General features: G+C 40.4%; 1 pseudogene; it reads left to right on the forward strand.

The window, feature by feature from the left end:
* The first annotated feature begins 11155 nt into the window (after positions 1-11155).
* LOC113929372 lies at positions 11156-12343 on the forward strand (annotated as a pseudogene).
* Positions 12344-12919: the final 576 nt, after the last annotated feature.

Here is a 12919-nt window from a genome sequence, read left to right on the forward strand (position 1 = left end):
GATTCCTGTCTCACATTTAGGTCTTGTATCCCTTTTGAGTTTATCTTTTTGTGTGTGTAAGGAAATGGTCCAGTTTCATTCTTCTGCATGTGCCTGTCCAATTTTCCCAACACCATTTGTTGAAGAGACTGTCTTCCCCCTGGATACTCTTTCTTGCTTTTTCAAAGATTAGTTGACCATCAAGTTTAGGGTTCATTTCTGGGTTCTCTATTTTGTTCCATTGATCTATGTGTTGTTTTTGAGCCAGTACCATCCTATCTTGATGATTACAGCTTTGTAATAGAGGTGGAAGTCTGGAATTGTGATGTCACCAGTATGGTTTTCTTTTTCAACTTTCCTTTGGCCATTCAGAGTCTTTTCTGGTTCCATACTGTCAATTATTTTTCAATAAAGCTATAAAATGATTTAAACAAAGTCACCAAATGACCCTACAATTCCATTGGTAGGCATATACCCATGAGTGGAGACAACAGAGGTCTACATAAAACCTGCATGCAAATGGTCATAGTGGTATTATGTATAATAGCCATCAGGTGGGATTAACACAGTTGTCCACCCACTGTTCAATGGATAAACAAAAGTGGTCTATCCATACAAGACATCAGTATTGGACAAGAAAAAGTAATGAAGTATTGATACCTGCCACAACATGGATGAACCCCAAAACATTATGCTCAGTGAAAGCAGGCAGCCCATCAGATCATGTATTGTATGATTCTATCCATGTAAGAATGTTCAGAAAAGGCAAATCCATAGACATCGAAAATATATTGGGATTTCCTAGATACTTAGGGCAAATGGTATGAAGAAAAAGAGAAGTAGCAATCAAGAAGTGCAAGATATCTTTTGGATAATGAAAATGTTCTAAATTTGATTGCAATAGGTGTACAATTTTGTGAATACATTAAAAGCTACTGAAAACTTTAAAGTGATGAATTGTAGAATGTGTAAATTATATCACAATAAAGTTGTTGAAAAGAGGAGCAGTAGAGGTGCTCATTCAGGGGCTGTGCACATTTTAGGGGCTCAGAGGAGACCACTGAGGAATGCTCTACAGCTGTGCTGCTGGTAGTCAGTTCCTAAGCAGGTTATAGACAGAGCAGACTTGAGCAGAAGAGTATCATGAGGGTCTCTGTGTCAGGAGCCAGGCAGGGACTCCTCCACTCAGACTGGGTGAGCAGGATGTCCCACTGCAGGGCAGAAGGAAGCCTGTAATAGCTTTCCATGTCCTTTAATGCTGAGTACCCACACATCCTCAATGCATATGTCTTCAGAGTCAAGAACAATTTATTTTTAACAACAGTGAAAAGTGCATTTCCCCCCATTTTCCATATCTTTCAACACTAACTGCATACCTAAGAAATCCCTGTCCCTCATCCACTTCAACATTTAAGTTACAAAAGCTTTCCAAATAACATCCTACTGATTTTTAAGTCAACACTTATGTTTGTACATGATTGTTTATCTTTGTCAATGTTGTGATTATTATTATAACTATTTAAGTTCTCCCATGAACTTTCTCTTGTAAGCTGAGCCCTGAGGTACTATTGCAAGCATTTTATAGGTCAGGATTGAGGGAGAGAATTGGTTGAGATTACCTAGTGGACTCTCCTCCTGGGAGCTACACACACAGTGATGGCTGGTGGGCTTTCACAGCCCCACAATTTATGAGTGTTTGCTGTGACAATTTCCCTTAGGAAATCTACTATCTCTATGTGCACAAATGCAAATTTTAAACATTTTATAATTCAAGACTGCCTCCTTGCTGAAGAGTCACCCTGTCACCCTCATGAGGCCTTCTGGTCCATGAGGGTTTTTCTCTTCCAGAGTCACCTTTGGGGACTCCTGATGCTGCTGGAGATGAGGCTTCACACCCAGCCACTCAGATTTCTACCTCAGAAGGACCACAGTCCAGTGGTGCAGCTTCTTGCTATCCTCCTCCACCAACCCCTGCCCTCTTGCCTCTCCACAGCTTGGTCCTACTTGCATCACTGCCCCCCAGACTTCTTTCATCCAGCATAAGGCCTGGACTCACCCTCATCATGAGAAAACTGCCAAATTTCCCAACTGAGTTTGCAGACAACTCAGCCCCAGGGCAATGTGAACATTTTCAAATTGAAAACTGAGCCCCAGTGTTCTATCCTGTGTAGTCTGGAAGCCATGCTACTGACCCCATAGGACTCCAGTGAGGGTTTCATGGTATGACCCAGGTGAAGCTCTGGGAAGGCCTCTTGGTAATCTCTGGTGAATCCTTTTTGGTCTTATTAGGATCTCTGAGGAAGACCTTCCTCTGTTTCTTCTTACTCCCTCCAAATCTTACCACAGTGTATGAAGATTCTCATCTGTGAGTGTCTGGGCTGGATCTTCCTCATGCCTTTTCCTGATTAATCTTCCCCAAGCTCTATTAGATAAGTGTTATCATTACTGGTTACAAATGAAGAAACAGTGTCTCACAGATAAGAAACAAGCCTTGAACTACAAAGCAATGATAGGGGACCCAAGATTTAAACCCACGTGTGATTATCTCTTTCTGTCTAGACCGGAGGGGAGGACAATCTTAGTTAATGTTGAATCTTCAGCCCCAGGGGCTGATGGATTGCTGGATGCTCAGATGTTGGGATCATGGGTCCACTTATTGCTATCAGTTACCATTTACCTCTCCCTGGATGCAGCCTTTCTAATTTGGGAAGAGAATGTATATCACAGTCCTCTCTCATCTCCCGTTCTCAAGCCACATCACAGAAAACTCACTGATTTCCAAGTCTGAGGGGAAATCCCACAATGTGGGACATGCAGATATCACAATGAACTTGACCCCTATTGGGAGATAGAGATGCCTAATGAAATGATCAGGAGATGGTGGGAGTTCGGAGGGAGGGAAGCTCATGGAATATGATGTGATCACCATCCCATCTTTTGTGAGGACTAGAATACCCTGAGGAATGTGCCCACAAAGTCTTCAGGGTCCTCCACCAGGGGGCCCTGTGACAAACTTGAGGTGCACTAGGTCAACGAGGATCGTGCTCCTGCAGGGAGTGGAGGTGCCCTGAGCTTGGTGAGGGGTGAACAATATGGTGGTCGTGCAGAGCACGCATGGGTAAAACTGGCTAGAAGCCAGAAAGTTGGAGCCCTGGCCTAAGTCAGGATGGGGGAACATTCTGGAATTAAATACCTAAGAGTAGTCCTCCTTTTCCCTTGTACTCACAACTTCCTTTAAGACTTCTTTTGACCATTCCCAATAATAGACTGGATTCCTCTTTATGGAGGACATGGAGGGTCCCAGAGGCCTCAATTGCCATTATGATTCCAGGGAGATAATCTACTGGGTAAGTTCCAGGTTCACTGACTTGGTTGAGTGAGGGCTTCCCTCTGTCCCTGAGCATGCTACATATTCTGCTTGCCTGTAAGTTTGCCCCAGTATGGGATGGGGAAGGCTGGATATCCTTATCAGTGGTCCTGTGGGGCCCAGACCAGCCAGAACACAGGAACTGGGCTAGAGCTCTTAAATCTTTTTCCTGGTTTGTCTAAATCCCATCACAACCTTGACATGTACCCATACCACCTTGGCTTCTAGTCCGTAAGATCATTTGAAAAAATCCTCCTGTCTCTTCAAATAGTTAAAGTCCCAGAAAGTATTGTGTCATCCCATGTTAGATGCTTGGTATCATAAAAGTTCACATTCAGATCTTGGCACTTACAGTAAATAATTCCCTAGGCTCTTCCTGGTACCCTTAGTGCCAGCAGATATGGGACATATTTCTGTTAGATGAATGAAGGACAATATACCATTGCATATCCTCCACTTACTGGTTGATGGATAAATTAACTTTGCTTCCTAAATCTGTCATATGAAATGTTGAAGCCAGCCCCTCCACAGCCCTTTGGAAAGCAAGTTGAGGCTCTCTTGTCTAGGGTGGGTGTGACAGGTTAGCACAAACCTACACTTTTTCAAACCATTTCTGTGATCATGTCTGACCCAACCATGGACTTTGCACATGTCTGCTTACCTGAGTACCTGTGCTGGGACTTATTGGTGGGGGTAACCGAGGTCACACAGCTCCAGCCACAACTGTCTCCCACTACTTCCCCTGCTCCTAGGGCTAGACAAACCTGCACATGAGACTTTTTAAGACAGTACTATGCCCATGTGTCACTGCCAGGCCAGGGTGGGTCATGGGTAACTCCATGAGAGATTGCATGATCTTCCAGGAGTGGTCCATGTGCAGGTGTTGCTGTATGTGAGCCTGCAGGACATTGACCCAGAGGTTGAGGAGAGGCCATCAGAGATCAACCCAGATAAAAGTGGCCCACCCAAGCTCCCAACTTGCTGATTTTATTCATGTTATACCTCTGGTCTCCCCTCTCTGAACAGGGTTTGAGGGTCCCTTTATGGAGGGAACCCAGGGAGAAAATTTAACTAGAGAGGGTAGTTGTGCTTGCAAGGAGAACCAGACCCTGTGAGCAAATCTTTCAATGTCTTCTCAATAAGACCAGCAGTAAGAGATGCATTTCACATAATAACCAAGTACACACTCAATTCACATGCACAGAAACACATGCATACATCTGAAAAATATTTTACCAACAATTTATCTACCTTCCACTTTGGTCTACTGTATTCTATTCCACTGGGTAATTTTTTTTAATTCTTTTTTTTTTTTTTGGTAATAACACCCATAATAAAACATTTTATTATTGTACAGATTCAATTATAAGTTAGGTTAGACCATGTCCCCTGAAATGTAAACAGTAAATTAACAGATTTATAAAGTAATTGTCAGTACTGACTCCTTTTAAGAAAGGAATTAACAAACAGCTAACAAAAGGTAATAAATCTTTTATGGTGCTACCTAATGAGAAAAACATTTGGCTAAGAGGAAAGAAATAATTAAATACTGAAAGAGAAATATAAATAGCTTTCCAGATTTTGTTTCCTATTTTGTAATTATGTAGACATGTAACAGGATTACCATAAGGGAAATAGAAGGTGATGACTAAAATTTAGTTTTTCAATTTAATTGGACTTATAACAACAGGTAGATAGAATGCTAACTCTCCTGTTCTTAGTTGTTGCTATGTGTTTCTGTACATAGGTCTACTTCAGATTTAGTAGCTCTAGCACATATTTTTATATGAGCTTTCAACATTATTTATACTATTAATAATAAAGATCACCTAAAAGTTTGAATGTCTAACTGTGAGCATATTCTAACGGGATAAGCATAGGTAATATACGTTGCTTGCTATATACAATACTAGGCACTTGATGTACATTGTTTGTTTATCCTATTAACGTTTTTATGAGGCAGTTACTCTTATTATGCACATTTTATAAACAATGAAATTGAAACTGGAAGAGTATGAATAACTTATAAAAAGTCCCATAGCTGATGAGTGGTAATGCTGGAAACTGAACTTTGTATGTCTGACAAAAAGGCCAGGAACTTTACTTCTGTAAACTACCTTGAAGTATGCACTTCTACCCAAAGGAAGAGAATACTCTTTTTACATGGCTCTCTAGTTTGACAGATGGCATTTAGGCTCAATGATAGGAGTGACATGTTACTAAACACAAATCTCCACTTACAATTAAACCCGGGCCTCAGTCCTATACAGATAAGACCGGAATTCACAGATCTATTCCACACTAATCTATGGCTCTTCTCATGATTCTCCCAAACATGGTCAGGGCTATCGAAAAATATGATGGTAATATATACTGTAAGTCCTCATATCCTACACTGATAGGAACTAATAGTTGATCGCTTTTTAAAAATTTGATAGAAATGGGGAAAGACAAAAATGATACATATATGAAACTCTTTAACTTAAAATATAAATGTACATTTATTCACCAAACTTCTGATGTGAAGCCAAGGCCTTTCTGTTTGACCATGAATTCCAGTTTTTCTTTCTGACATAAACTATGCTAAAATGTATAGTGTATTCATTTTTCTTTAAAATAAAACAAATTTAGACACCCTAAGTACAGATGGATTTTTAAGTGTTTTTTAATTGAATAAATTTGACATATAACATTGTATAAAGTGTATAGCATGCTACTGATACATTTAGATATTGTAATATGACTGCTGATGTAGCAATATTTGTCACATACATAATTATGTATTGTTGATATTCATGTTGATAAATATTATTGTTGATATTCATTCAACAATATTGTTGATATTCAATATTGTACATTAGATCTCTATGGCTTATTTACTACTTGTTACAAGTTTGTACCCTTAAACACCATCAACCTTATCCCCCTCAGTGTTCACCCTAATTCATTACAGCATTTTTTTTTAGCAAATTACCTTTGCTGACATTTTGATTTTTTTCCAAAACTTTTAAAAGAGTTTTCCTAGAAACAGTACCTTTATAAATGCCCTCCTTGTTGCATTTATATTTCATTAGTTAATTAATATAAATTTTAGTTATATGACCATAATAAGAAGTAAAATGGGCAGTAATTTAACTGTCTCTCAGAAAGCACCAGGCCACCATGGATAACAGAAGTACCTGGGTAAATCAGAAGGTGGCCAACCGGCCTGTAATAACCATCTTATCCTAACAACAGTCAGGGAATGTCAAAAAGGGAATGGAGAACATTAATTAATCGTGCAAGTAGTTAAGTGAAGGTCAGTTAAGATAGCTTCTATTACTAGCAGAGCTAACACATCCTGCCTAGGGCACAGTTACATGCAGAATGCAGATGAGACTGTAAGACTGGACTCAGAAGCCTAACTGAACATCTTCAGATAACAAGATGCCTGCAAGGCACCAATTACCAAGATTTAGATTTGGAAATAAAACACAGGGTATAAAATCCTGCCAATCCACTATGGTGACTGATGAGAGCCAATGTCCACAAATAAAAGGACAGAGATGACCTAAACAGTGATGGGCATTAAAAGCATGAATAGATTTCCATAAAAGGGAGTTATCTGATGTTCTACTGACTACATTCTTTTTTTTTTTAAGTTTTTACTTAAATTCCAGTTAGTTAACATACAGTACAATATTAGTTTCACACATACAACTTAGTGATTCAACACTTCCAAAGAATGCCTGGTGCTCTACTAACCATATCCTTTTTTTTTAATTTTTTATTGTTATGTTAATCACCATATATTACATCAGTAGTTTTGGATGTAATGTTCCATGATTCATTGTTTGTGCATAACACCCAGTGCTCCCTGCAGAACGTGCCCTCTTTAATACCCATCACCAGGTTAACCCATCCCCCCACCCCCTCCCCTCTAGAACCCTCAGTTTGTTTTGCAGAGTCCATCATCTCTCATGATTCGTATCCCCCTCCGATTTCCCCCCTTCATTCTTCTCCTCCTGCTATCTTCTTCTTTTTTTTTCCTAACATATATTGCATTATTTGTTTCAGAGGTACAGATCTGTGATTCAACAGTCTTGCACAATTCACAGCACTCGCCATAGCACATAGCACATACCCAATGTCTATCACCCAGCCACCCCATCCCTCCCACCCCCGCAGCACTCCAGCAAACCTCAGTTTGTTTCCTGAGATTAAGAATACCTTGTATCAGTGAGGTCATATGATACATGTCTTTCTCTGATTGACTTATTTCACTGAGCATAACACCCTCCAGTTCCATCCATGTCGTTGCAAATGGCAAGATCTCATTCCTTTTGATGGCTGCATAATATTCCATTGTGTATATATACCACTTCTTCTTTATCCATTCATCTGTCGATGGACATCTTGTCTCTTTCCACCTTTTGGCTATTGTGGACATTGTTGCTATAAACATTGGGGTGCACGTACCCCTTCGGATCCCTACATTTGTATCTTTGTGGTAAATACCCAGTAGTGCAATTGATGGATCATATGGTAGCTCTATTTTCAACTGTTTGCGGAACTTCCACACTGTTGTCCAGAGTGGTTGCACCAACTTGCATTTCCACCAACAGTGTAGGAGGGTTCTCCTTTCTCCACATCCCCACCAACAACTGTCCTTTCCTGACTTGTTAATTTTAGCCATTCTGACTGGTGTGAGGTGGTATCTCACTGAGGTTTTGATTTGGATTTCCCTGATGCCAAGCGATGTTGAGCACTTTTTCATGTGTCTGTTGGCCATTTGGATGTCTTCTTTGGAAAAATGTCTGTTCATGTCTTCTGCCCATTTCGTGATTGCATCATTTGTTCTTGGGGTGTTGAGTTTGATAAGTTCTTTATAGATTTTGGATGCTAGCCTTTGATCTGATATGTCATTTGTAAATATTTTCTCCCATTCTGTCAGTTGTCTTTTGGTTTTGTTGACTGTTTCTTTTGCTGTGCAAAAGCTTTTTATCTTGATGAAGTCCCAATAGTTCATTTTTGCCCTTGCTTCCCTTGCCTTTGGCTATGTTTCTAGGAAGAAGTTGCTGTGGCTGAGGTCGAAGAGATTGCTGCCTGTGTTCTCCTTTAGGATTTTGATGGATTCTTGTCTCACGTTTAGGTCTTTTGACCATTTGGAGTCTATTTTTGTGTGTGGTGTAAGGAAATGGTCCAGTTTCATTCTTCTGCATGCGGCTGTCCAATTTTCCCAACATCATTTGTTGAAGAGACTGTCTTTTTTCCATTGGACATTCTTTCCTGCTTTGTCAAAGATTAGTTGAGGGTCCATTTCTGGGCTCCCTATTCTGTTCCATTGATCTATGTGGCTGTTTTTGTGCCAGTACCATACTGTCTTGATGATGACAGCTTTGTAATAGAGCTGGAAGTCTGGAATTGTGATGCCGCCAGCTCTCCTTTTCTTTTTCAACATTCCTCTGGCTATTCGGGGTCTTTTCTGGTTCCATACAAATTTTAGGATTATTTGTTCCATTTCTTTGAAAAAAGTGGATGGTATTTTGATGGAGATTGCATTGAATGTATAGATTGCTCTAGGTAGCATTGACATCTTCACAGTGTTTGTTCTTCCAATCCATGAGCATGGAACGTTTTTCCATTTCTTTGTGTCTTCCTCAATTTCTTTCATGAGTATTTTATAGTTTTCTGAGTACAGATCCTTTGCCTCTTTGGTTAAATTTATTCCTAGGTATCTTATGGTTTTGGGTGCAATTGTAAATGGGATCGACTCCTTAATTTGTCTCTCTTCTGGCTTGTTGTTGGTGTATAGGAATGCCAGTGATTTCTGTGCATTGATTTTATATCCTGCCACTTGACTGAATTCCTGTATGAGTTCTAGGAGTTTTGGTGTGGAGTCTTTTGGGTTTTCCACATAAAATATCATATCATCTGCAAAGAGTGAGAGTTTGACTTCCTCTTTGCCGATTTGGATGCCTTTGATTTCTTTTTGTTGTCTGATTGAAATGGCTAGGACTTCTAATACTATGTTGAATAGCAGTGGTGATAGTGGACATCCCTGCCACGTTCCTGACCTTAGGGGAAAAGCTCTCAGCTTTTCCCCATTGAGAATGATATTCGCTGTAGGTTTTTCATAGATGGCTTTTATGATATTGAGGTATGTACCCTCTATCCCTATACTCTGAAGAGTTTTGACCAAGAAAGGATGCTGTACTTTGTCAAATGCTTTTTCTGCATCTATGGAGAGGATCATATGATTCTTGTTCTTTCTTTTGTTAGTGTATTGTATCACGTTGATTGATTTGCGGATGTTGAACCAAACTTGCAGCCCAGGGATAAATCCCACTTGGTCGTGGTGAATAATCCTTTTAATGTACTGTTGGATCCTATTGGCTAGTATTTTGGTGAGAATTTTTGCATCCATGTTCATCAAGGATATTGGTCTGTAATTCTCCTTTTTGATGGGGTCTTTGTCTGGTTTTGGGATCAAGGTAATGCTGGCCTCATAAAATGAGTTTGGAAGTTTCCCTTCCATTTCTATTTTTTGGAACAGTTTCAGGAGAATAGGTATTAATTCTTCTTGAAATGTTTGGTAGAATTCCCCTGGGAAGCCATCTGGCCCTGGGCTTTTGTTTCTTGGGAGATTTTTGATGACTGCTTCAATTTCCTTAGTGGTTATAGGTCTGTTCTGGTTTTCTATTTCTTCCTGGTTCAGTTTTGGTAGTTGATCCATCTCTAGGAATGCATCCATTTCTTCCAGGTTATCTAATTTGCTGGCATAGAGTTGCTCATAATATGTTCTTATAATTGTTTGTATTTCTTTGGTGTTGCTTGGGATCTCTCCTCTTTCATTCATGATTTTGTTGATTTGGGTCATTTCTCTTTTCTTTTTGATAAGTCTGGCCAGGGGTTTCTCAATCTTGTTAATTCTTTCAAAGAACCAGCTCCTAGTTTCGTTGATCTGTTCTACTGTTCTTTTGGTTTCTATTTCATTGATTTCTGCTCTGATCTTGATTATTTCTCTTCTCCTGCTGGGTGTAAGTTTTATTTGCTGTTTGTTCTCTAGCTCCTTTAGGTGTAGGGTTAGATTGTGTATTTGAGACCTTTCTTGTTTCTTGAGAAGGGCTTGTATTGTTATATACTTTCCTTTTAGGACTGCCTTTGCTGTATCTGAAAGATTTTGAACAGTTGTGTTTTCATTTTCATTGGTTTCCATGAATTTTTTTAATTCTTCTTTAATTTCCTGGTTGACCAACTCTTTCTTTTAGTAGGTTGCTCTTTAGCCTCCATGTATTTGAGTTCTTTCTGACACTCCTCTTGTGATTGAGTTCAGTTTCAAAACATTGTGGTCTGAAAATATGCAGGGAATTATCCCAATCTTTTAGTACCGGTTGAGACCTGATTTGTGACCTAGGATCTATTCTGGAGAATGTTCCATGGGCACTAGAGAAGAATGTGTATTCTGTTGCTTTGGGATGGAATGTTCTGAATATGTCTGTGAAGTCCATTTGGTCCAGTGTGTCATTTAAAGTCTTTATTTCCTTGTTGATCTTTTGCTTAGATGATCTGTCCATTTCAGTCAGGGGGGGTGTTAAAGTCCCCCACTATTGTATTGTTGTCAATGTGTTTCTTTGCTTTTTTTATTAATTGCCTTATATAATTAGGTTTGCTGTTTTTAATCTATATACCTTTGCAGTGAGTTCGGAGTTGATCTGATACCCTCAGTTTGGTATAACAAATCTGATGATCCTCTGCTGCCCTGTGCACTTGACCCTCCTAACTCTCCTGCTCTTACTATTTCTGCAGGTCTCTCCACTGATCAGAGACATGACACAGCCCAACCAGTCCCTTCACACCCCATTGCCCACATTCTTCACCCCTACTGTGCAACACAATACAGGATGGACAGTCTTACCTAAGGCAACTGCCACAAGCATTGAAAAGGCACTGGGAGAAGGGAAGTTGCTGGGGGTAGTCTCTGTGGTCAGGGAGACCCTGGAGACCGCATCCAGTGCCCCAGTGAGAATTACTGTCACTGGGGACTCTGGCAATGGCATGTCTTCCTTCATCAATGCACTGAGAGGAATTGGACATGAAGAGGAGGACTTGGCTCCCACTGGGGTGGTAAGGACCACCCGGATTCCTTCTTGCTACTCATCCTCTCATTTTCCCAACATGGAGCTATGGGACCTACCCAGAACAGGGGCTGTCACTGAAAACCTAGAGAACTATCTGGAGAAGATACAGTTTATCCAGTATGACCTCTTCATCATCATTGCATCGGAACAGTTCAGCATGAATCTTGTGAAGCTTGCCAAAGCCATCCAGGGACAGCGAAAGAGGTTCTACATTGTCTGGACCAAGCTGGACAGAGACCTCAGTACACGTGTCCTCTCAGAGGAACGACTCCTGCAGACTATCTGGAAGAATATTTGGGAAACTCCAGAAGGAGGGAATGTGTGAACCCATTATATTCCTGGTCTCCAGCTTTGACCCCTTATTGCATGACTTCCCAGAGCTTAGGGACACCTTGCACAGGGATGTCTCTGATATCAGGTACCATCGTACCCTAAAGAACCTGTCTGACACCTGTGAGAAGGTCATTGATGACAAAGTGACTTCTTTGCAGGGGCAAATAGCTTCAAAGTCTTTCCAGGACATCCTTGGCATCCAGAATGCAGATGATCTGGGGGAGTGTCTGATTGCCTATCACTTGTTCTTTGGTGTGGATGATAAGTCCAGCAGGTGGCCCAGAGTATTGGGAACCCCATGGAGAAGTACAAGGCCATTATGAAGTCTCAAGATCTGCACACTGTCCTCATTGGGGACTGAGCATTATCTTGCATGAATTGTAATACAGCCTCTTACTTATATTCAATTCTGAGCTACATCCCACTCTTAGGTGATACTGTTATCAACTGCCTGAGAGTGTGGAAACAAACACACTTCCTTGAAATAGTTGCCAATGACACCAGGACCATTGTGAATAAAATCCTGACAGAGTCCATCATCTAAACAGTTGATGCCATCAGGCTTATTCTGGAGGGAAGTCAGGACATCTGGGGTCCTATCTTCACACTGTCCCCTTTCTGAATTTTCAATGAAGCTTAATATTTCCACTTTCATCAGTTCTAAGTTCCTCAAGGCAAATGAGCTGATTTGCTCATTTTGAACCCATGTCAGGAAACTCTAAAATATGTTTTAATTCTTATAATTTACTAAATGAGCCTAGATCCAAATGTAGATGAAAAGATTTGCTCTGTGACATACAGTCTCATTCTGATGTCCCCTTATCACTTAACATTAACATCCTTTCTCCAAGCCCTCTTGGTTTCTTATGTTCCTTCACTTCTCACCTCTGGACTCATAGAGGCATGTCTGGATACAGAGGGGAGAACATCCTTTGGGATGTTCCCTTTGGGGAAATAAGATGGAGAATGTGTATTTAGCTATTATTTGAAAAGTATCCAAGGCCAGTATCCAAGATCCAAGATATGGTATCCTGCAAAGCTCTGCCCTTATACCTCCCCTCAGCAATTGCACAAAAACATTTATATAGAAAAAAGGATACAGGATATGGACACAAGTGCC

This window comes from Zalophus californianus, chromosome 5, assembly GCF_009762305.2.
Source record: "Zalophus californianus isolate mZalCal1 chromosome 5, mZalCal1.pri.v2, whole genome shotgun sequence".
NCBI classification, from domain to species: Eukaryota; Metazoa; Chordata; class Mammalia; order Carnivora; family Otariidae; genus Zalophus; species Zalophus californianus.